This window comes from Colletes latitarsis, unplaced genomic scaffold (assembly GCF_051014445.1).
Source record: "Colletes latitarsis isolate SP2378_abdomen unplaced genomic scaffold, iyColLati1 scaffold0002, whole genome shotgun sequence".
NCBI lineage: Eukaryota > Metazoa > Arthropoda > Insecta > Hymenoptera > Colletidae > Colletes > Colletes latitarsis.
The window spans coordinates 31,382,747-31,408,244 of NW_027488365.1; positions in this window are offsets into that span (position 1 = coordinate 31,382,747).

A 25,498-nucleotide genomic window follows, 5' to 3' on the forward strand; every position below is an offset into this window, starting at 1 on the left:
AACAAGTATGCGAAAAATGCGAAGGTACGAGCCTGATGAGGGCAAACCCCAGACCTAACCCAGACATAACCGGCGTTATCCCCTAAAATATTAATCGCAACCAGGTTTAATTGTCTGCTTCGGTGTGGAACCACATTAGTGCGGGATCCAATCCAGAAAGAGGCCAGGATCTGGCCAACAAGTATGCGAAAAACGCGAAAGTATGAGCCAGATAATTGCAAATACCATGACTAACCCAGTCGTCACCAGCGTTATCCTCTAAAATACTAATCGGAACAAGCTTTTATTGAATGTTTCGGTGTGGTACCACTTTGCTACGTGATCCAAACCAGAAAAAGCCCAGGATCTTGCCAACAAGTATGCGAAAAATGCGAAGGTATGAGCCAGATGGGGGCAAACCCCAGACCTAACCGAGACTTAACCGGCGTTATCCTCTAAAATATTAATCGCAACCTGGTTTAATTGACTGTTTCGGTGTGGCACCGCATTACTACGTGATACAAGCCAGAAAAAGCCCAGCATCTGGCCAACAAGTATGCGGAAAATGCGAAAGTACGAGCCAGATGCGGTTAAATCCCAGACCTAACAGAGACATAACCGGCGTTATCCCCTAAATTATTAATCGCAACCAGGTTTAATTGACTGTTTCGGTGTGGTACCGTATTACTACGTGATCCAAACCAGAAAAAGACCAGGATCTTGCCAACAAGTATGCGAAAAATGCGAAGGTACGAGCCAGATGAGGGCAAACCCCAGACCTAACCCAGACTTAACCGGCGTTATCCTCTAAAATATTAATCGCAACCTGGTTTAATTGACTGTTTCGGTGTGGTACCGCATTACTACGACATACAAGCCAGAAAATGCCCTGTATCTGGCCAACAAGTATGCGGAAAATGCGAAAGTACGAGCCAGATGAGGGCAAATCCCAGACCTAACCGAGACATAACCGGCGCTATCCTGTTAAATATTAATCGCAACCAGGTTTAATTGACTGTTTCGGTGTGGTACCGCGTTACTGCGTGATCCAAACCAGAAAAAGACCAGGATCTTGCCAACAAGTATGCGAAAAATGCGAAGGTACGAGCCAGATGAGGGCAAACCCCAGACCTAACCCAGACATAACCGGCGTTATCCTCTAAAATATTAATCGCAACCTGGTTTAATTGACTGTTTCGGTGTGGCACCGCATTACTACGTGATACAAGCCAGAAAAAGCCCAGCATCTGGCCAACAAGTATGCGGAAAATGCGAAAGTACAAGCCAGATGAGTGCAAATCCCAGACCTAACCGAGACATAACCGGCGTTATCCTCTAAAATATTAATCGCAACCAGGTTTAATTGACTGTTTCGGTGTGGAACCACATTAGTGCGTGATCCAAACCAGGAAGAGGCCAGGATCTGGCCAACAAGTATGCGAAAAACGCGAATGTATGTGCCAGTTGATTGCAAATACCATGGCTAACCCAGTCATAACCAGCGTTATCCTCTAAAATACTAGTCGGAACAAGATTTTAGTGACTGTTTCGGTGTGGTACCACATTACTACGTGTTCCAAACCAGAAAAAGGCCAGGATCTGGCCAACAAGTATGCGAAAAATGCGAAAGTACGAGCCAGATGCGGTTAAATCCCAGACCTAACAGAGACATAACCGGCGTTATCCCCTAAATTATTAATCGCAACCAGGTTTAATTGACTGTTTCGGTGTGGTACCGTATTACTACGTGATACAAGCCAGAAAAAGCCCTGTATCTGGCCAACAAGTATGCGGAAAATGCGAAAGTACGAGCCAGATGAGGGCAAACCCCAGACCTAACCGAGACATAACTGGCGTTATCCTGTTAAATATTAATCGCAACCAGGTTTAATTGACTGCTTCGGTGTGGTACCGCATTCCTGCGTGATCCAAACCAGAAAAAGGCGAGGATCTGGCCAACAAGTATGCGAAAAACGCGAAAGTATGAGCCAGACGATTGCAAATACCATGACTAACCCAGTCATAACCAGCGTTATCCTCTAAAATACTAATCGGAACAAGCTTTTATTGACTGTTTCGGTGTGGTACCACATTACTGCGTGATCCAAACCAGAAAAAGGCGAGGATCTGGCCAACAAGTATGCGAAAAATGCCAAAGTATGAGCCAGATGATTGCAAATACCATGACTAACCCAGTCATAACCAGCGTAATTCTCTAAAATACTATTCGCTACAAGCTTTTATTGACTGTTTCAGTGTGGTACCACATTACTACGTGGCCCAAACCAGATAAAAGCCAGGACCTGGCCAACAAGTATAAGACAAATGCGAAAGTACGAGCCAGATGAGGGCAAACCCCTGTGCTAACCAAGACATAGCCGGCGTTATCCACCAAAATATTAATCGGAACCAGGTTTAATTGACTGTTTCGGTGTGGTACCGCATTACTACGTGATCCGAACCAGAAAAAGGCCAGGATCTGGCCAACAAGTATGCGAAAAACGCGAAAGTATGAGCCAGATGATTGCAAATACCATGACTAACCCAGTCATAACCAGCGTCATCCGCTAAATTAGTAATCGCAACCAGGCTTAATTGACTGTTTCGCTGTGGTACCGCATTACTACGTGATCCAAACCAGAAAAAGCGCAGGATTTTGCCAACAAGTATGCGAAAAATGCGAAGGTACGAGCCAGATGAGGGCAAATCCCAGACCTAACCGAGACATAACCGGCGTTATCCTCTAAAATATTTATCGCAACCAGGTTTAATTGACTATTTCGGTGTGGAACCACATTAGTGCGGGATCCAAACCAGAAGGAGGCCAGGATCTGGCCAACAAGTATGCGAAAAACGCGAAAGTATGAGCCAGATGATTGCAAATACCATGGCTAAACCAGTCATAACCAGCGTTATCCTCTAAAATACTAATCGGAACAAGCTTTTATTGACTGTTTCGGTGCGGTACCACATTACTACGTGATCCAAACCATAAAAAGCGCAGGATTTTGCCAACAAGTATGCGAAAAATGCGAAGGTACGAGCCAGATGAGGGCAAATCCCAGACCTAACCGAGACATAACCGGCGTTATCCTCTAAAATATTTATCGCAACCAGGTTTAATTGACTATTTCGGTGTGGAACCACATTAGTGCGGGATCCAAACCAGAAGGAGGCCAGGATCTGGCCAACAAGTATGCGAAAAACGCGAAAGTATGAGCCAGATGATTGCAAATACCATGGCTAAACCAGTCATAACCAGCGTTATCCTCTAAAATACTAATCGGAACAAGCTTTTATTGACTGTTTCAGTGTGGTACCACATTACTACGTGGCCCAAACCAGATAAAAGCCAGGACCTGGCCAACAAGTATGCGAAAAATGCGAAACTACGAGCCAGATGAGGGCAAACCCCAGACCTAACCCAGACATATCCGGCGTTATCCTCTAAAATATTAATTGCAACAGGTTTAATTGACTGTTTCGGTGTGGAACCACATTAGTGCGGGATCCAAACCAGAACCAGGCCAGGATCTGGGCAACAAGTATGCGAAAAACGCGAAAGTATGAGCCAGATGATTGCAAATACCATGACTAACCCAGTCATAACCAGCGTTATACTCTAAAATACTAATCGGAACAAGCTTTTATTGACTGTTTCGGTGTGGTACCACATTACTACGTGATCCAAACCAGAAAAAGGCCAGGATCTGGCCAACAAGTATGCGAAAAATGCGAAAGTACGAGCCAGATGCGGGCAAATCCCAGACCTAACCGAGACATAACCGGCGTCATCCGCTAAATTAGTAATTGCAACCAAGTTTAATTGACTCTTTCGCTGTGGTACCGCATTACTACGTGATCCAAACCAGAAAAAGCCCAGGATTTTGCCAACAAGTATGCGAAAAATGCGAAGGTACGAGCCAGATGAGGGCAAACCCCAGACCTAACCCAGACATAACCGGCGTTATCCTCTAAAATATTAATCGCAACCTGGTTTAATTGACTGTTTCTGTGTGGAAACGCATTACTACGTGATACAAGCCAGAAAAAGCCCTGCATCTGGCCAACAAGTATGCGGAAAATGCGAAAGTACAAGCCAAATGAGTGCAAATCCCAGACCTAACCGAGACATAACCGGCGTTATCCTCTAAAATATTTATCGCAACCAGGTTTAATTGACTGTTTCGGTGTGGAACCACATTAGTGCGGGATCCAAACCAGAAAGAGGCCAGGATCTGGCCAACAAGTATGCGAAAAACGCGAAAGTATGAGCCAGATGATTGCAAATACCATGGCTAAACCAGTCATAACCAGCGTTATCCTCTAAAATACTAATCGGAACAAGCTTTTATTGACTGTTTCGGTGCGGTACCACATTACTACGTGATCCAAACCATAAAAAGGCCAGGATCTGGCCAACAAGTATGCGAAAAATGCGTAAGTACGAGCCAGATGCGGTTAAATCCCAGACCTAACCGAGACATAACCGGCGTTATCCTCTAAAATATTAATCGCAACCTGGTTTAACTGACTGTTTCGGTGTGGTACCGCATTACTGCGTGATCCAAACCTGAAAAAGGCGAGGAACTGGCCAACAAGTATGCGAAAAATGCCAAAGTACGAGCCAGATGAGGGCAAATACCAAACCTAACCGAGACATAACCGGCGTTATCCTCTTAAATATTAAACGCAACCAGGTTTAATTGACTGTTTCGGTGTGGTACCGCATTACTGCGTGATCCAAACGAGAAAAAGGCGAGGATCTGGCCAACATGTATGCGAAAAACGCGAAAGTCTGAGCCAGATGAGGGCAAATACCAGACCTAACCCAGACATAACCGGCGTTATCCTCTAAAATATTAATCGCAACCAGGTTTAATTGACTGTTTCGGTGTGGAACCACATTAGTGCGGGATCCAAACCTGAAAGCGGCCAGGATCTGGCCAACAAGTATGCGAAAAATGCCAAAGTACGAGCCAGATGCGGTCAATTCCCAGACCTAACCGAGACCTAACCGGCATTATCCTCTCAATTATTAATCGCAACCAGGTTTAATTGACTGTTTCGGTGTGGTACCGCATTACTACGTGGTCCGAAACCAGAAAAAGCCCAGGATCTTGCCAACAAGTATGCGAAAAATGCGAAGTTATGAGCCAGATGGGGGCAAACCCCAGACCTAACCGAGACATAACCGGCGTTATCCTCTTAAATATTAATGGCATCCAGGTTTAGTTGACTGTTTCGGTGTGGAACCACATTAGTGCGGGATCCAAACCTGAAAGCGGCCAGGATCTTGACAACAAGTATGCGAAAAACGCGAAAGTATGAGCCAGATGATTGCAAATACCATGACTAACCCAGTCATAACCAGCGTTATCCTCTAAAATACTAATCGGAACAAGCTTTTATTGACTGTTTCGTTGTGGTACCACATTACTACGTGATACAAACCAGAAAAAGGCCAGTATCTGGCGAACAAGTATGCGGAAAATGCGAAAGTACGAGCCAGATGCGGTCAAATCCCAGACCTAACCAAGCCATAACCGGCTTTATCCACCAAAATATTAATCACAACCATGTTTAATTGACTGTTTCGGTGTGGTACCGCATTACTACGTGATCCGAACCAGAAAAAGGCCAGGATCTGGCAAGAAGTATGCGGAAAATGCGAAAGTACAAGCCAGATGAGGGCAAATCCCAGTCCTAACAGAGACATAACCGGCGTTATCCTCTAAATTATTAATCGCAACCAGGTTTAATTGACTGTTTCGGTGTGGTACCGCATTACTGCGTGATCCATACCAGAAAAAGGCGAGGATCTGGCCAACAAGTATGCGAAAATTGCGAAAGTACGAGCCAGATCAGGGCAAATACCAGACCTAACCCACACATAACCGGCGTTATCCTCTAAAATATTAATCGCAACCAGGTTTAATTGACTGTTTCGGTGTGGTACCACATTACTACGTGATCCAAACCAGGAAGAGGCCAGGATCTGGCCAACAAGTATGCGAAAAAAGCGAAAGTATGTGCCAGAAGATTGAAAATACCATGTCTAACCCAGTCATCAACAGCGTTATCCTCTAAAATACTAATCGGAACAAGATTTTATTGACTGTTTCGGTGTGGTACCACATTACTACGTGATCCAAACCAGAAAAAGGCCAGGATCTGGCAAGAAGTATGCGGAAAATGCGAAAGTACAAGCCAGATGAGGGCAAATCCCAGACCTAACAGAGACATAACCGGCGTTATCCTCTAAATTATTAATCGCAACCAGGTTTAATTGACTGTTTCGGTGTGGTACCGCATTACTGCGTGATCCACACCAGAAAAAGGCGAGGATCTGTCAAACAAGTGTGCGAAAAATACCAAAGTACGAGCCAGATGAGGGCAAATACCAGACCTAACCCAGACATAACCGGCGTTATCCTCTAAATTATTAATCGCAACCAGGTTTAATTGACTGTTTCGGTGTGCTACCGCATTACTACGTGATCCAAACCAGAAAAAGCCCAGGATCTAGCCAACAAGTATGCGAAAAATGCGAAAGTACGAGCCAGATGCGGTTAAATCCCAGACCTAACCCAGACATAACCGGCGTTATCCTCTAAAATATTATTCGCAACCTGGTTTAATTGACTGTTTCGGTGTGGTACCGCATCACTACGTGATACAAGCCAGAAAAAGCCCTGTATCTGGCAACAAGTATGCGGAAAATGCGAAAGTACAAGCCAGATGAGGGCAAATCCCAGACTTAACCGAGACATAACCAGCGTTATCCTGTTAAATATTAATCGCAACCAGGTTTAATTGACTGTTTCGGTGTGGTACCGCATTACTGCGTGATCCAAACCAGAAAAAGGCGAGGATCTGGCCATCAAGTATGCGAAAAATTCCAAAGTACGAGCCAAATGAGGGCAAATCCCAGTGCTAACCAAGCCATAACCGGCTTTATCCACCAAAATATTAATCACAACCATGTTTAATTGACTGTTTCGGTGTGGTACCGCATTACTACGTGATCCGAACCAGAAAAAGGCCAGGATCTGGCAAGAAGTATGCGGAAAATGCGAAAGTACAAGCCAGATGAGGGCAAATCCCAGTCCTAACAGAGACATAACCGCCGTTATCCTCTAAATTATTAATCGCAACCAGGTTTAATTGACTGTTTCGGTGTGGTACCGCATTACTGCGTGATCCATACCAGAAAAAGGCGAGGATCTGGCCAACAAGTTTGCGGAAAATGCGAAAGTACAGGCCAGATGAGGGCAAATCCCAGACCTAATCGAGACATAACCGGCGTTATCCTCTTGAATATTAATCGCAACCAGGTTTAATTGACTGTTTCGGTGTGGTACCGCATTACTGCGTGATCCAAACCAGAAAAAGGCGAGGATATGGCCATCAAGTATGCGAAAAATTCCAAAGTACGAGCCAGATGAGGGCAAATAACAGACCAAACCCAGACATAACCGGCGTTATCCTCTAAAGTATTAATCGCAACCAGGTTTAATTGACTGTTTCGGTGTGGTACCGCATTACTGCGTGATCCAAACCAGAAAAGGGCGAGGATCTGGCCAACAAGTATGCGAAAAATGCCAAAGTACGAGCCAGATGAGGGCAAATCCCAGTGCTAACCAAGCCATAACCGGCTTTATCCACCAAAATATTAATCACAACCATGTTTAATTGACTGTTTCGGTGTGGTACCGCATTACTACGTGATCCGAACCAGAAAAAGGCCAGGATCTGGCCAACAAGTATGCGAAAAATGCGAAGGTACGAGCCTGATGAGGGCAAACCCCAGACCTAACCCAGACATAACCGGCGTTATCCCCTAAAATATTAATCGCAACCAGGTTTAATTGTCTGCTTCGGTGTGGAACCACATTAGTGCGGGATCCAATCCAAAAAGAGGCCAGGATCTGGCCAACAAGTATGCGAAAAACGCGAAAGTATGAGCCAGATGATTGCAAATACCATGACTAACCCAGTCGTCACCAGCGTTATCCTCTAAAATACTAATCGGAACAAGCTTTTATTGAATGTTTCGGTGTGGTACCACTTTGCTACGTGATCCAAACCAGAAAAAGCCCAGGATCTTGCCAACAAGTATGCGAAAAATGCGAAGGTATGAGCCAGATGGGGGCAAACCCCAGACCTAACCGAGACATAAGCGGCGTTATCCTCTTAAATATTAATGGCATCCAGGTTTAGTTGACTGTTTGGGTGTGGTACCGCATTACTGCGTGATCCAAACCAGAAAATTGCGAGGATCTGGCCAACAAGTATGCGAAAAATGCCAAACCACGAGCCAGATGAGGGCAAATCCCAGACCTAACCGAGACATAACAGGCGTTATGCTGTTAAATATTAATCGTAACCAGGTTTAATTGACTGTTTCGGTGTGGTACCGCATTACTGCGTGATCCAAACCAGAAAAAGCCCAGGATCTTGCCAACAAGTATGCGAAAAATGCGAAGGTACGAGCCAGATGAGGGCAAACCCCAGACCTAACCCAGACTTAACCGGCGTTATCCTCAAAAATATTAATCGCAACCTGGTTTAATTGACTGTTTCGGTGTGGTACCGCATTACTACGACATACAAGCCAGAAAATGCCCTGTATCTGGCCAACAAGTATGCGGAAAATGCGAAAGTACGAGCCAGATGAGGGCAAATCCCAGACCTAACCGAGTCATAACCGGCGCTATCCTGTTAAATATTAATCGCAACCAGGTTTAATTGACTGTTTCGGTGTTGTACCGCGTTACTGCGTGATCCAAACCAGAAAAAGACTAGGATCTTGCCAACAAGTATGCGAAAAATGCGAAGGTACGAGCCAGATGAGGGCAAACCCCAGACCTAACCCAGACATAACCGGCGTTATCCTTTAAAATATTAATCGCAACCTGGTTTAATTGACTGTTTCGGTGTGGCACCGCATTACTACGTGATACAAGCCAGAAAAAGCCCAGCATCTGGCCAACAAGTATGCGGAAAATGCGAAAGTACAAGCCAGATGAGTGCAAATCTCAGACCTAACCGAGACGTAACCGGCGTTATCCTCTAAAATATTAATCGCAACCAGGTTTAATTGACTGTTTCGGTGTGGAACCACATTAGTGCGTGATCCAAACCAGGAAGAGGCCAGGATCTGCCAACAAGTATGCGAAAAACGCGAAAGTATGTGCCAGTTGATTGCAAATACCATGGCTAACCCAGTCATAACCAGCGTTATCCTCTAAAATACTAGTCGGAACAAGATTTTAGTGACTGTTTCGGTGTGGTACCACATTACTACGTGTTCCAAACCAGAAAAAGGCCAGGATCTGGCCAACAAGTATGCGAAAAATGCGAAAGTACGAGCCAGATGCGGTTAAATCCCAGACCTAACAGAGACATAACCGGCGTTATCCCCTAAATTATTAATCGCAACCAGGTTTAATTGACTGTTTCGGTGTGGTACCGTATTACTACGTGATACAAGCCAGAAAAAGCCCTGTATCTGGCCAACAAGTATGCGGAAAATGCGAAAGTACGAGCCAGATGAGGGCAAACCCCAGACCTAACCGAGACATAACTGGCGTTATCCTGTTAAATATTAATCGCAACCAGGTTTAATTGACTGTTTCGGTGTGGTACCGCATTCCTGCGTGATCCAAACCAGAAAAAGGCGAGGATCTGGCCAACAAGTATGCGAAAAACGCGAAAGTATGAGCCAGACGATTGCAAATACCATGACTAACCCAGTCATAACCAGCGTTATCCTCTAAAATACTAATCGGAACAAGCTTTTATTGACTGTTTCGGTGTGGTACCACATTACTGCGTGATCCAAACCAGAAAAAGGCGAGGATCTGGCCAACAAGTATGCGAAAAATGCCAAAGTACGAGCCAGATGAGGGCAAATACCAGACCTAACCCAGACATAACCGGCGTTATGCTCCAAAATATTAATCGCAACCAGGTTTAATTGACTGTTTCGGTGTGGTACCGCATTACTACGTGTTCCAAACTAGAAAATGCCAGGATCTGGCCAACAAGTATGCGAAAAATGCGAAACTACGAGCCAGATGAGGGCAAACCCCAGACCTAACCCAGACATAACCGGCGTTATCCTCTAAAATATTAATCGCAACCAGGTTTAATTGACAGTTTCGGTGTGGACCCACATTAGTGCGGGATCCAAACCTGAAAGAGGCCAGGATCTGGCCAACAAGTATGCGAAAAACGCGAAAGTATGAGCCAGATGATTGCAAATACCATGACTAACCCAGTCATAACCAGCGTTATCCTGTAAAATACTAATCGCTACAAGCTTTTATTGACTGGTTCAGTGTGGTACCACATTACTACGTGGCCCACACCAGATAAAAGCCAGGACCTGGCCAACAAGTATAAGACAAATGCGAAAGTACGAGCCAGATGAGGGCAAACCCCTGTGCTAGCCAAGACATAGCCGGCGTTATCCACCAAAATATTAATCGGAACCAGGTTTAATTGACTGTTTCGGTGTGGTACCGCATTACTACGTGATCCGAACCAGAAAAAGGCCAGGATCTGGCCAACAAGTATGCGAAAAACGCGAAAGTATGAGCCAGATGATTGCAAATACCATGACTAACCCAGTCATAACCAGCGTTATCCTCTAAAATACTAATCGGAACAAGCTTTTATTGACTGTTTCGGTGTGGTACCACATTACTACGTGATCCAAACCAGAAAAAGGCCAGGATCTGGCCAACAAGTATGCGAAAAATGCGAAAGTACGAGCCAGATGCGGGCAAATCCCAGACCTAACCGAGACATAACCAGCGTCATCCGCTAAATTAGTAATCGCAACCAGGTTTAATTGACTGCTTCGCTGTGGTACCGCATTACTACGTGATCCAAACCAGAAAAAGCGCAGGATTTTGCCAACAAGTATGCGAAAAATGCGAAGGTACGAGCCAGATGAGGGCAAACCCCAGACCTAACCCAGACATAACCGGCGTTATCCTCTAAAATATTAATCGCAACCTGGTTTAATTGACTGTTTCTGTGTGGCAACGCATTACTACGTGATACAAGCCAGAAAAAGCCCTGCATCTGGCAAACAAGTATGCGGAAAATGCGAAAGTACAAGCCAAATGAGTGCAAATCCCAGACCTAACCGAGACATAACCGGCGCTATCCTCTAAAATATTAATCGCAACCTGGTTTAACTGACTGTTTCGGTGTGGTACCGCATTACTGCGTGATCCAAACCTGAAAAAGGCGAGGAACTGGCCAACAAGTATGCGAAAAATGCCAAAGTACGAGCCAGATGAGGGCAAATACCAGACCTAACCGAGACATAACCGGCGTTATCCTCTTAAATATTAAACGCAACCAGGTTTAATTGACTGTTTCGGTGTGGTACCGCATTACTGCGTGATCCAAACGAGAAGAAGGCGAGGATCTGGCCAACATGTATGCGAAAAACGCGAAAGTCTGAGCCAGATGAGGGCAAATACCAGACCTAACCCAGACATAACCGGCGTTATCCTCTAAAATATTAATCGCAACCAGGGTTAATTGACTGTTTCGGTGTGGTACCGCATTACTGCGTGATCCAAACCTGAAAAAGGCGAGGATCTGGCCAACAAGTATGCGAAAAATGCCAAAGTACGAGCCAGATGAGGGCAAATACCAGACCTAACCGAGACATAACCGGCGTTATCCTCTTAAATATTAATTACAACCAGGTTTAATTGACTGTTTCGGTGTGCTACCGCATTGCTGCGTGATCCAAACCAGAAAAAGCCCAGGATCTGGCCAACAAGTTTGCGAAAAATGCGAAGGTACGAGCCAGATGAGGGCAAACCCCAGACCTAACCCAGACATAACCGGCGTTATCCTCTAAAATATTAATCGCAACCTGGTTTAATTGACTGTTTCGGTGTGGTACCGCATTACTACGTGATACAAGCCAGAAAAAGTCCTGTATCTGGCCAACAAGTATGCGGAAAATGCGAAAGTACAAGCCAGATGAGGGCAAATCCCAGAACTAACCGAGACATAACCGGCGCTATCCTCTTAAATATTAATCGCAACCAGGTTTTATTGACTGTTTCGGTGTGGTACCACATTACTACGTGATCCAAACCAGAGAAAGGCCAGGATCTGGCCAACAAGTATGCGAAAAATGCGAAAGTACGAGCCAGATGCGGGCAAATCCCAGACCTAACCGAGACATAACCAGCGTCATCCGCTAAATTAGTAATCGCAACCAGGTTTAATTGACAGTTTCGCTGTGGTACCGCATTACTACGTGATCCAAACCAGAAAAAGCCCAGGATCTTGCCAACAAGTATGCGAAAAATGCGAAGGTACGAGCCAGATGAGGGCAAACCCCAGACCTAACCCAGACATAACCGGCGTTATCCTCTAAAATATTAATCGCAACCTGGTTTAATTGACTGTTTCTGTGTGGCAACGCATTACTACGTGATACAAGCCAGAAAAAGCTTTGCATCTGGCCAACAAGTATGCGGAAAATGCGAAAGTACAAGCCAGATGAGTGCAAATCCCAGACCTAACCGAGACATAACCGGCGTTATCCTCTAAAATATTAATCGCAACCAGGTTTAATTGACTGTTTCGGTGTGGTACCACATTACTACGTGATCCAAACCATAAAAAGGCCAGAATCTTGCCAACAAGTATGCGAAAAATGCGAAGGTACGAGCCAGATGAGGGCAAACCCCAGACCTAACCCAGATATAACCGGCGTTATCCTCTAAAATATTAATCGCAACCTGGTTTAATTGACTGTTTCTGTGTGGCAACGCATTACTACGTGATACAAGCCAGAAAAAGCCCTGCATCTGGCCAACAAGTATGCGGAAAATGCGAAAGTACAAGCCAGATGAGTGCAAATCCCAGACCTAACCGAGACATAACCGGCGTTATCCTCTAAAAAATTAATCGCAACCAGGTTTAATTGACTGTTTCGGTGTGGAACCACATTAGTGCGGGATCCAAACCAGAAAGGGGCCAGGATCTGGGCAACAAGTATGCGAAAAACGCGAATGTATGAGCCAGATGATTGCAAATACCATGACTAACCCAGTCATAACCAGCGTTATCCTCTAAAATACTAATCGGAACAAGCTTTTATTGATTGTTTCGGTGTGGTACCACATTACTACGTGATCCAAACCAGAAAAAGGCCAGGATCTGGCCAACAAGTATGCGAAAAATGAGAAAGTACGAGCCAGATGCTGTTAAATCCCAGACCTAACCGAGACATAACCGGCGTTATCCTCTAAAATATTAATCGCAAACTGGTTTAATTGACTGTTTCGGTGTGGTACCGCATTACTGCGTGATCCAAACCTGAAAAAGGCGAGGATCTGGCCAACAAGTATGCGAAAAATGCCAAAGTACGAGCCAGATGCGGTTCAATCCCAGACCTAACCGAGACATAACCGGCGTTATCCTCTAAAACATTAATCGCAACCAGGTTTAATTGACTGTTTCGGTGTGGTACCGCATTACTGCGTGATCCAAACCTGAAAAAGGCGAGGATCTGGCCAACAAGTATGCGAAAAACGCGAAAGTATGAGCCAGATGATTGCAAATACCAGAACTAACCCAGACATAATTAGAGCCTTCCTCCAAAATACCAATCGGAAAAAGATTTTATTGACTGTTTTAGTGTGGTAACACATTACTACGTGGTCCAAGCCAGAAAAAAGCCATGGCCTGGCCAACAAGTATAAGAGAAATGCGAAAGTACGAGCCAGGTGAGGGCAAATCCCAGTGCTAAGCAAGACATAACCGCCGATATCCGCTTAAATATTAATCGCAACCAGGTTTAATTGACTGTTTCTGTGTGGTACGGCATTACTACGTGATCCAAACCAGAAAAAGGCCAGGATCTGGCCAACAAGTATGCGAAAAATGCGAAATTACGAGCCAGATGAGGGCAAATCCCAGACCCAACCGAGACATAATCGGCGTTATCCTCGAAAATATTAATCGCAACCAGGTTTAATGGACTGTTTCGATGTGGTACCGCATTACTACGTGATACAAGCCAGAAAATGCCCAGGATCTGGCGAACAAGTATGCGAAAAATGCGAAAGTATGAGCCAGATGAGGCCAAATGCCACACCTAACCGAGACATAACCGGCGTTATCCTCTTAAATATTATTCGCAACCAGGTTTAATTGACTGTATCGGTGTGGTACCGCATTACTACGTGTTCTAAACCAGAAAAAGGCCGGGGTCAGGTCAAGAAGTATGCGAAAAATGCGAAAGTACGAGCCAGATGGGGGCAAATCCCATACCTAACCAAGACATAACCGGCGTTATCCTCTTAAATATTAATCGCAGCCAGGTTTAATTGCCTGTTTCGGTGTGGTACCGAATTACTACGTGAGACAAGCTAGAAAAGGCCTTGTATCTGGCCAACAAGTAAGCGAAAAATGCGAAAGTATGAGCCAGATGAGGGCAAATGCCACACCTAACCGAGACATAACCGGCGTTATCCTCTTAAATATTATTCGCAACCAGGTTTAATTGACTGTATCGGTGTGGTACCGCATTACTACGTGTTCTAAACCAGAAAAAGGCCGGGGTCAGGTCAAGAAGTATGCGAAAAATGCGAAAGTACGAGCCAGATGATGGCAAATCCCAGACCTAACCGAGACATAACCGGCGTTATCCTCTAAAATATTAATCGCAACCAGGTTTAATAGACTGTTTCGTTGAGAAACCACATTTCTACGGGATCCAGACCAGAAAAAACCCAGGATCTGGCCAACAAGTACACGCAAAATGCGAAAGTACGAGCCAGATGATAGCAAATACCAGAACTAACCCAGACATGACCGGCGTTATCCTCCAAAATATTAATCGCAACCAGGTTTAATTGAATGTTTCGGTGTGGTACCGCATTTCTACGTGATGCAAGCCAGAAAAAGCCCTGGATCTGGCCACCAAGTATGCGAAAAATGCGAAAGTACGAGCCAGATGATAGCAAATACCAGAACTAACCCAGACATAACCGGCGTTATCCTCCAAAATATTAATCGCAACCAGGTTTAATTGAATATTTCGGTGTGGTACCGCATTTCTACGTGATGCAAGCCAGAAAAAGCCCTGGATCTGGCCAACAAGTATGCGAGAAATGCGAAAGTACGAGCCAGATGAGGGCAAATACCAGACCTAACCCTGACATAACCAGAGTTTTCCTCTAAAATACTAATCGGAACAAGCTTTTATTGACTGTTTCAGTGTGGTACCACATTACTACGGGATCCAAAACAGAAAAAACCCAGGATCTGGCCAACAAGTATACGCAAAATGCGAAAGTACGAGCTAGATGAGGGCAAATCCCAAACCTAACCAAGACATAATCGTTGTTACCCTCCAAAATATTAATCGCATCCAGGTTTAATTGAATGTTTCGGTGTGGTACCGCATTACTACGTGATGCAAGCCAGAAAAAGCCCTGGATCTGGCCACCAAGTATGCGAAAAATGCGAAAGTACGAGCCAGATGAGGGCAAATACCAGACCTAACCCTGACATAACCGGCGTTATCCTCTAAAATATTAATCGCAACCAGGTTTAATTGACTGTTTCGGTGTGGTACCGCATTTCTACGTGATCAAAACCAGAAAAAGGCCAGGATCTTGCCAACTAGTATGCGAAAAATGCGAAAGTATGAGCCAGATGATTGCAAATACCAGAACTAACCCAGACATAACCAGTGTTATCCTCTAAAATACTAATCGGAACCAGCTTTTATTGACTGTTTCAGTGTGGTACCACATTACTACGTGATCGAAACCAGAAAAAGCCCAGGATCTGGCCAACAAGTATGCGAAAAATGCGAAAGTACGAGTCAGATGAGGGCAAATCCCAAACCTAACCAAGACATAACCGTTGTTACCCTCCAAAATATTAATCGCATCCAGGTTTAATTGAATGTTTCGGTGTGGTACCACATTACTGCGTGATCCAAACCAGAAAAAGCCCAGGATCTTGCCAACAAGTATGCGAAAAATGCGAAAGTACGAGTCAGATGAGGGTAAATACAACAACTAACCGAGACATAACCGGCGTTATCCTCTAAAATATTAATCGCAACCAGGTTTAATTGTCAGTTTCGGTGTGGTACCGCATTACTACGTGGTCCAAACCGGAAAAACCACTGGATCTGGCAAACAAGTATGCGAAAAACGCGAAAGTATATGCCAGATGATCGCTAATACCAGAACTAACCCAGACATAACCAGAGTTTTCCTCTAAAATAATAATCGGAACAAGCATTTATTAACTGTTTCAGTGTGGTACCACATTACTACGTGATCGAAACCAGAAAAAGCCTAGGATCTGGCCAACAAGTATGCGAAAAATGCGAAAGTACGAGCCAGATGAGGGCAAATACAACACCTAACCGAGACATAACCGGCGTTATCCTCTAAAATATTAATCGCAACCAGGTTTAATTGACAGTTTCGGCGTGGTACCGCATTACTACGTGGTCCAAACCGGAAAAACCACTTGATCTGGCAAACAAGTATGCGAAAGACGCGAAAGCAAGTGCCAGATGATTGCAAATACCAGAACACACCCAGACATAACCGGCGTTATCCTCCAAAGTATTAATCGCAACCAGGTTTAATTGATTGTTTCGGTGTGGTACCGCATTACTACGTGATCCAATCCAGAAAAAGCCCAGGATCTGGCTAACAAGTATGCGAAAAATGCGAAAGTACGAGCCAGATGAGGGCAAATCCCAGACCTAACCGAGACATAACCGGCGTTATCCTCTAAAATATTAATCGCAACCAGGTTTAATAGACTGTTTCGTTGAGAAACCACATTTCTACGGGATCCAGACCAGAAAAAGCCCAGGATCTGGCCAACAAGTATACGCAAAATGCGAAAGTACGAGCCAGATGAGGGCAAATTCCAGACCTAACCCAGACATAACCAGAGTTTTCCTGTAAAATAATAATCGGAAGAAGCTTTTATTGACTGTTTCAGTGTGGTACCACATTACTGCGTGATCCAAACCAGAAAAAGCCCAGGATCTTGCCAACAAGTATGCGAAAAATGCGAAAGTACGAGTCAGATGAGGGCTAATACATGACCTAACCCTGACATAACCGGCGTAATCCTCTAAAATATTAATGGCACCCAGGTTCAATTGACTGTTTCTGTGTGGTACCGCACTACTACGTGATCCAAACCAGAAAAAGCCCAGGATCTGGCCAACAAGTACGCGAAAAATGCGAAAGTACGAGCCAGATGAGGGCTAATACAAGACCTAACCCTGACATAACCGGCGTAATCCTCTAAAATATTAATGGCACCCAGGTTCAATTGACTGTTTCTGTGTGGTACCGCACTACTACGTGATCCAAACCAGAAAAAGCCCAGGATCTGGCCAACAAGTACGCGAAAAATGCGAAAGTACGAGCCAGATGAGAGCAAATCCCAGACCTAACCGAGACATAACCGGCGTTATCCTCTAAAATATTAATCGCAACCAGGTTCAATTGACTGTTTCAGTGTGGTACCACATTACTACGTGATCGAAACCAGAAAAAGCCCAGGATCTGGCCAACAAGTATGCGAAAAATGCGAAAGAACAAGTCAGATGAGGGCAAATACAACACCTAACCGAGACATAACCGGCGTTATCCTCTAAAATATTAATCGCCACCAGGTTTAATTGACAGTTTCGGTGTGGTACCGCATTACTACGTGGTCGAAACCGGAAAAAGCCCAGGATCTGGCCAACAAGTATGCGAAAAATGCGAAAGTACGAGCCAGATGAGGGCAAATCCCAGACCTAACCGAGACATAACCGGCGTTATCCTCTAAAATATTAATCGCAACCAGGTTTAATAAACTGTTTCGTTGAGAAACCACATTACTACGGGATCCAGACCAGAAAAAGCCAGGATCAGGCCAACAAGTATGCGAAAAATGCGAAAGTACGAGCCAGATGGGGGCAAATCTCAGACCAAACCGAGACATAACCAGCGTTATCCTCTAAACTATTAATCGCAACCAGGATTAGTTGACTGTTTCGGTGTGGAACCACATTAGTACGAGATCCAAATCGGAAAAAGCGCTGGATCTGGCCAACAGGTATGCCAAAAACGCAAAAGTATGAGCCAGATGATTGCTAATACCAGAACTAACCCAGACATAACCAGAGTTTTCCTCTAAAATACTAATCGAAACAAGCTTTTATTGACTGTTTCAGTGTGGTACCACATTACTACGTGATCCCAACCAGACAAAGCGCAGGATATGGCCAACAAGTATGCGAAATAAGCGAAAGTACGAGCCAGATGAGGGCAAATCCCAGTCCTGACCGAGACATAGCCGGCGTTATCCTCTGAAGTATTAATCGCAACCAGGTTTAATAGACTGTTTCGGTGAGAAGCCACATTACTACGGGATCCAGACCAGAAAAAACCCAGGATCTGGTCAACAAGTATACGCAAAATGCGAAAGTACGAGCCAGATGAGGGCAAATCCCAGACCTAACCGAGACATAACCGGCGTTATCCTTTAAAATATTAATCGCAACCAGGTTCAATTGACTGTTTCAGTGTGGTACCACATTACTACGTGATCGAAACCAGAAAAAGCCCAGGATCTGGCCAACAAGTACGCGAAAAATGCGAAAGTACGAGCCAGATGAGAGCAAATCCCAGACCTAACCGAGACATAACCGGCGTTATCCTCTAAAATATTAATCGCAACCAGGTTTAATAGACTGTTTCGGTGAGAAGCCACATTACTACGGGATCCAGACCAGAAAAAACCCAGGATCTGGTCAACAAGTATACGCAAAATGCGAAAGTACGAGCCAGATGAGGGCAAATCCCAGACCTAACCGAGACATAACCGGCGTTATCCTTTAAAATATTAATCGCAACCAGGTTCAATTGACTGTTTCAGTGTGGTACCACATTACTACGTGATCGAAACCAGAAAAAGCCCAGGATCTGGCCAACAAGTATGCGAAAAATGCGAAAGAACAAGTCAGATGAGGGCAAATACAACACCTAACCGAGACATAACCGGCGTTATCCTCTAAAATATTAATCGCCACCAGGTTTAATTGACAGTTTCGGTGTGGTACCGCATTACTACGTGGTCGAAACCGGAAAAAGCCCAGGATCTGGCCAACAAGTATGCGAAAAATGCGAAAGTACGAGCCAGATGAGGGCAAATCCCAGACCTAACCGAGACATAACCGGCGTTATCCTCTAAAATATTAATCGCAACCAGGTTTAATAGACTGTTTCGTTGAGAAACCACATTACTACGGGATCCAGACCAGAAAAAGCCAGGATCAGGCCAACAAGTATGCGAAAAATGCGAAAGTACGAGCCAGATGGGGGCAAATCTCAGACCAAACCGAGACATAACCAGCGTTATCCTCTAAACTATTAATCGCAACCAGGATTAGTTGACTGTTTCGGTGTGGAACCACATTAGTACGAGATCCAAATCGGAAAAAGCGCTGGATCTGGCCAACAGGTATGCCAAAAACGCAAAAGTATGAGCCAGATGATTGCTAATACCAGAACTAACCCAGACATAACCAGAGTTTTCCTCTAAAATACTAATCGAAACAAGCTTTTATTGACTGTTTCAGTGTGGTACCACATTACTACGTGATCCCAACCAGACAAAGCGCAGGATATGGCCAACAAGTATGCGAAATAAGCGAAAGTACGAGCCAGATGAGGGCAAATCCCAGTCCTGACCGAGACATAGCCGGCGTTATCCTCTGAAGTATTAATCGCAACCAGGATTAATTGACTGTTTCGGTATGGAACCATATTACTACGAGATACAAATCAGAAAAAGCGCTGGATCTGGCCAACAGGTATGCCAAAAACGCGAAAGTATGAGCCAGATGATTGCTAATACCAGAACTAACCCAGACATAACCAGAGTTTTCCTCTAAAATACTAATCGAAACAAGCTTTTATTGACTGTTTCAGTGTGGTACCACATTACTACGTGATCCCAACCAGACATAGCGCAGGATATGGCCAACAAGTATGCGAAATAAGCGAAAGTACGAGCCAGATGAGGGCAAATCTCAGACCTAACCGAGACATAACCAGCGTTATCTTCTGAAGTATTAATCGCAACCAGGATTAATTGACTGTTTCGGTATGGAACCATATTACTACGAGATACAAATCAGAAAAAGCGCTGGATCTGGCCAACAGGTATGCAAAATACGCGAAAGTATGAGCCAGATGATTGCTAATACCAGAACTAACCCAGACATAACCAGAGTTTTCCTCTAAAATACTAATCGAAACAAGCTTTTATTGACTGTTTCAGTGTGGTACCACATTACTACGTGATCCCAACCAGACAAAGCGCAGGATATGGCCAACAAGTATGCGAAATAAGCGAAAGTACGAGCCAGATGAGGGCAAATCCCAGACCTAACCGAGACATAACCGGCGTTATCCTCTAAAAAATTAATCGCAACCAGGTTTAATTGACTGTTTCGGTGTGGAACCACATTAGTGCGGGATCCAAACCAGAAAGGGGCCAGGATCTGGGCAACAAGTATGCGAAAAACGCGAATGTATGAGCCAGATGATTGCAAATACCATGACTAACCCAGTCATAACCAGCGTTATCCTCTAAAATACTAATCGGAACAAGCTTTTATTGATTGTTTCGGTGTGGTACCACATTACTACGTGATCCAAACCAGAAAAAGGCCAGGATCTGGCCAACAAGTATGCGAAAAATGAGAAAGTACGAGCCAGATGCTGTTAAATCCCAGACCTAACCGAGACATAACCGGCGTTATCCTCTAAAATATTAATCGCAAACTGGTTTAATTGACTGTTTCGGTGTGGTACCGCATTACTGCGTGATCCAAATCTGAAAAAGGCGAGGATCTGGCCAACAAGTATGCGAAAAATGCCAAAGTACGAGCCAGATGCGGTTAAATCCCAGACCTAACCGAGACATAACAGGCGTTATCCTCTAAAATATTAATCGCAACCAGGTTTAATTGACTGTTTCGGTGTGGTACCGCATTACTGCGTGATCCAAACCTGAAAAAGGCGAGGATCTGGCCAACAAGTATGCGAAAAACGCGAAAGTATGAGCCAGATGATTGCAAATACCAGAACTAACCCAGACATATTTAGAGCCTTCCTCCAAAATACTAATCGGAAAAAGATTTTATTGACTGTTTTAGTGTGGTAACACATTACTACGTGGTCCAAGCCAGAAAAAAGCCATGGCCTGGCCAACAAGTATGCGAAAAATGCGAAATTACGAGCCAGATGAGGGCAAATCCCAGACCCAACCGAGACATAATCGGCGTTATCCTCGAAAATATTAATCGCAACCAGGTTTAATTGACTGTTTCGATGTGGTACCGCATTACTACGTGATACAAGCCAGAAAATGCCCAGGATCTGGCGAACAAGTATGCGAAAAATGCGAAAGTATGAGCCAGATGAGGGCAAATGCCACACCTAACCGAGACATAACCGGCGTTATCCTCTTAAATATTATTCGCAACCAGGTTTAATTGACTGTATCGGTGTGGTACCGCATTACTACGTGTCCTAAACCAGAAAAAGGCCGGGGTCAGGTCAAGAAGTATGCGAAAAATGCGAAAGTACGAGCCAGATGAGGGCAAATCCCATACCTAACCAAGACATAACCGGCGTTATCCTCTTAAATATTAATCGCAGCCAGGTTTAATTGCCTGTTTCGGTGTGGTACCGAATTACTACGTGAGACAAGCTAGAAAAGGCCTTGTATCTGGCCAACAAGTAAGCGAAAAATGCGAAAGTATGAGCCAGATGAGGGCAAATCCCACACCTAACCGAGACATAACCGGCGTTATCCTCTTAAATATTATTCGCAACCAGGTTTAATTGACTGTATCGGTGTGGTACCACATTACTACGTGTTCTAAACCAGAAAAAGGCCGGGGTCAGGTCAAGAAGTATGCGAAAAATGCGAAAGTACGAGCCAGATCAGGGCAAATACCAGACCTAACCGAGACATAACCGGCGTTATCCTCTTAAATATTATTCGCAGCCAGGTTTAATTGACTGCTTCGGTGTGGTACCGCATTACAACGTGATGCAAGCCTGAAAAAGCCCTGGATCTGGTCAACAAGTATGCGAAAAATGCGAAAGAACAAGTCAGATGAGGGCAAATACAACACCTAACCGAGACATAACCGGCGTTATCCTCTAAAATATTAATCGCCACCAGGTTTAATTGACAGTTTCGGTGTGGTACCGCATTACAACGTGGTCCAAACCGGAAAAAGCCCAGGATCTGGCCAACAAGTATGCGAAAAATGCGAAAGTACGAGCCAGATGATGGCAAATCCCAGACCTAACCGAGACATAACCGGCGTTATCCTCTAAAATATTAATCGCAACCAGGTTTAATAGACTGTTTCGTTGAGAAACCACATTTCTACGGGATCCAGACCAGAAAAAACCCAGGATCTGGCCAACAAGTACACGCAAAATGCGAAAGTACGAGCCAGATGATAGCAAATACCAGAACTAACCCAGACATGACCGGCGTTATCCTCCAAAATATTAATCGCAACCAGGTTTAATTGAATGTTTCGGTGTGGTACCGCATTTCTACGTGATGCAAGCCAGAAAAAGCCCTGGATCTGGCCACCAAGTATGCGAAAAATGCGAAAGTACGAGCCAGATGATAGCAAATACCAGAACTAACCCAGACATAACCGGCGTTATCCTCCAAAATATTAATCGCAACCAGGTTTAATTGAATATTTCGGTGTGGTACCGCATTTCTACGTGATGCAAGCCAGAAAAAGCCCTGGATCTGGCCAACAAGTATGCGAGAAATGCGAAAGTACGAGCCAGATGAGGGCAAATACCAGACCTAACCCTGACATAACCAGAGTTTTCCTCTAAAATACTAATCGGAACAAGCTTTTATTGACTGTTTCAGTGTGGTACCACATTTCTACGTGATCAAAACCAGAAAAAGGCCAGGATCTTGCCAACTAGTATGCGAAAAATGCGAAAGTATGAGCCAGATGATTGCAAATACCAGAACTAACCCAGACATAACCAGTGTTATCCTCTAAAATACTAATCGGAACCAGCTTTTATTGACTGTTTCAGTGTGGTACCACATTACTACGTGATCGAAACCAGAAAAAGCCCAGGATCTGGCCAACAAGTATGCGAAAAATGCGAAAGTACGAGTCAGATGAGGGCAAATCCCAAACCTAACCAAGACATAACCGTTGTTACCCTCCAAAATATTAATCGCATCCAGGTTTAATTGAATGTTTCGGTGTGGTACCACATTACTGCGTGATCCAAACCAGAAAAAGCCCAGGATCTTGCCAACAAGTATGCGAAAAATGCGAAAGTACGAGTCAGATGAGGGTAAATACAACACCTAACCGAGACATAACCGGCGTTATCCTCTAAAATATTAATCGCAACCAGGTTTAATTGTCAGTTCCGGTGTGGTACCGCATTACTACGTGGTCCAAACCGGAAAAACCACTGGATCTGGCAAACAAGTATGCGAAAAACGCGAAAGTATATGCCAGATGATCGCTAATACCAGAACTAACCCAGACATAACCAGAGTTTTCCTCTAAAATAATAATCGGAACAAGCATTTATTAACTGTTTCAGTGTGGTACCACATTACTACGTGATCGAAACCAGAAAAAGCCTAGGATCTGGCCAACAAGTATGCGAAAAATGCGAAAGTACGAGCCAGATGAGGGCAAATACAACACCTAACCGAGACATAACCGGCGTTATCCTCTAAAATATTAATCGCAACCAGGTTTAATTGACAGTTTCGGCGTGGTACCGCATTACTACGTGGTCCAAACCGGAAAAACCACTTGATCTGGCAAACAAGTATGCGAAAGACGCGAAAGCAGGTGCCAGATGATTGCAAATACCAGAACACACCCAGACATAACCGGCGTTATCCTCCAAAGTATTAATCGCAACCAGGTTTAATTGATTGTTTCGGTGTGGTACCGCATTACTACGTGATCCAATCCAGAAAAAGCCCAGGATCTGGCTAACAAGTATGCGAAAAATGCGAAAGTACGAGCCAGATGAGGGCAAATCCCAGACCTAACCGAGACATAACCGGCGTTATCCTCTAAAATATTAATCGCAACCAGGTTTAATAGACTGTTTCGTTGAGAAACCACATTTCTACGGGATCCAGACCAGAAAAAGCCCAGGATCTGGCCAACAAGTATGCGAAAAATGCGAAAGTATGAGCCAGATGATTGCAAATACCAGAACTAACCCAGCCATAACCAGCGTTATCCTCCAAAATATTAATCGCAACCAGGTTTAATTGAATGTTTCGGTGTGATACCGCATTACTACGTGATGCAAGCCAGAAAAAGCCCTGGATCTGGCCAACAAGTATGCGAAAAATGCGAAAGTACGAGCCAGATGAGGGCAAATACCAGACCTAACCGAGACATAACCGGCGTTATCCTCTAAAATATTAATCGCAACCAGGTTTAATAGACTGTTTCGTTGAGAAACCACATTACTACGGGATCCAGACCAGAAAAAGCCCAGGATCTGGCCAACAAGTATACGCAAAATGCGAAAGTACGAGCCAGATGAGGGCAAATTCCAGACCTAACCCAGACATAACCAGAGTTTTCCTGTAAAATAATAATCGGAAGAAGCTTTTATTGACTGTTTCAGTGTGGTACCACATTACTGCGTGATCCAAACCAGAAAAAGCCCAGGATCTTGCCAACAAGTATGCGAAAAATGCGAAAGTACGAGCCAGATGAGGGCAAATACAAGACCTAACCCTGACATAACCGGCGTAATCCTCTAAAATATTAATGGCACCCAGGTTCAATTGACTGTTTCTGTGTGGTACCGCACTACTACGTGATCCAAACCAGAAAAAGCCCAGGATCTGGCCAACAAGTACGCGAAAAATGCGAAAGTACGAGCCAGATGAGAGCAAATCCCAGACCTAACCGAGACATAACCGGCGTTATCCTCTAAAATATTAATCGCAACCAGGTTTAATAGACTGTTTCGGTGAGAAGCCACATTACTACGGGATCCAGACCAGAAAAAACCCAGGATCTGGTCAACAAGTATACGCAAAATGCGAAAGTACGAGCCAGATGAGGGCAAATCCCAGACCTAACCGAGACATAACCGGCGTTATCCTTTAAAATATTAATCGCAACCAGGTTCAATTGACTGTTTCAGTGTGGTACCACATTACTACGTGATCGAAACCAGAAAAAGCCCAGGATCTGGCCAACAAGTATGCGAAAAATGCGAAAGAACAAGTCAGATGAGGGCAAATACAACACCTAACCGAGACATAACCGGCGTTATCCTCTAAAATATTAATCGCCACCAGGTTTAATTGACAGTTTCGGTGTGGTACCGCATTACTACGTGGTCGAAACCGGAAAAAG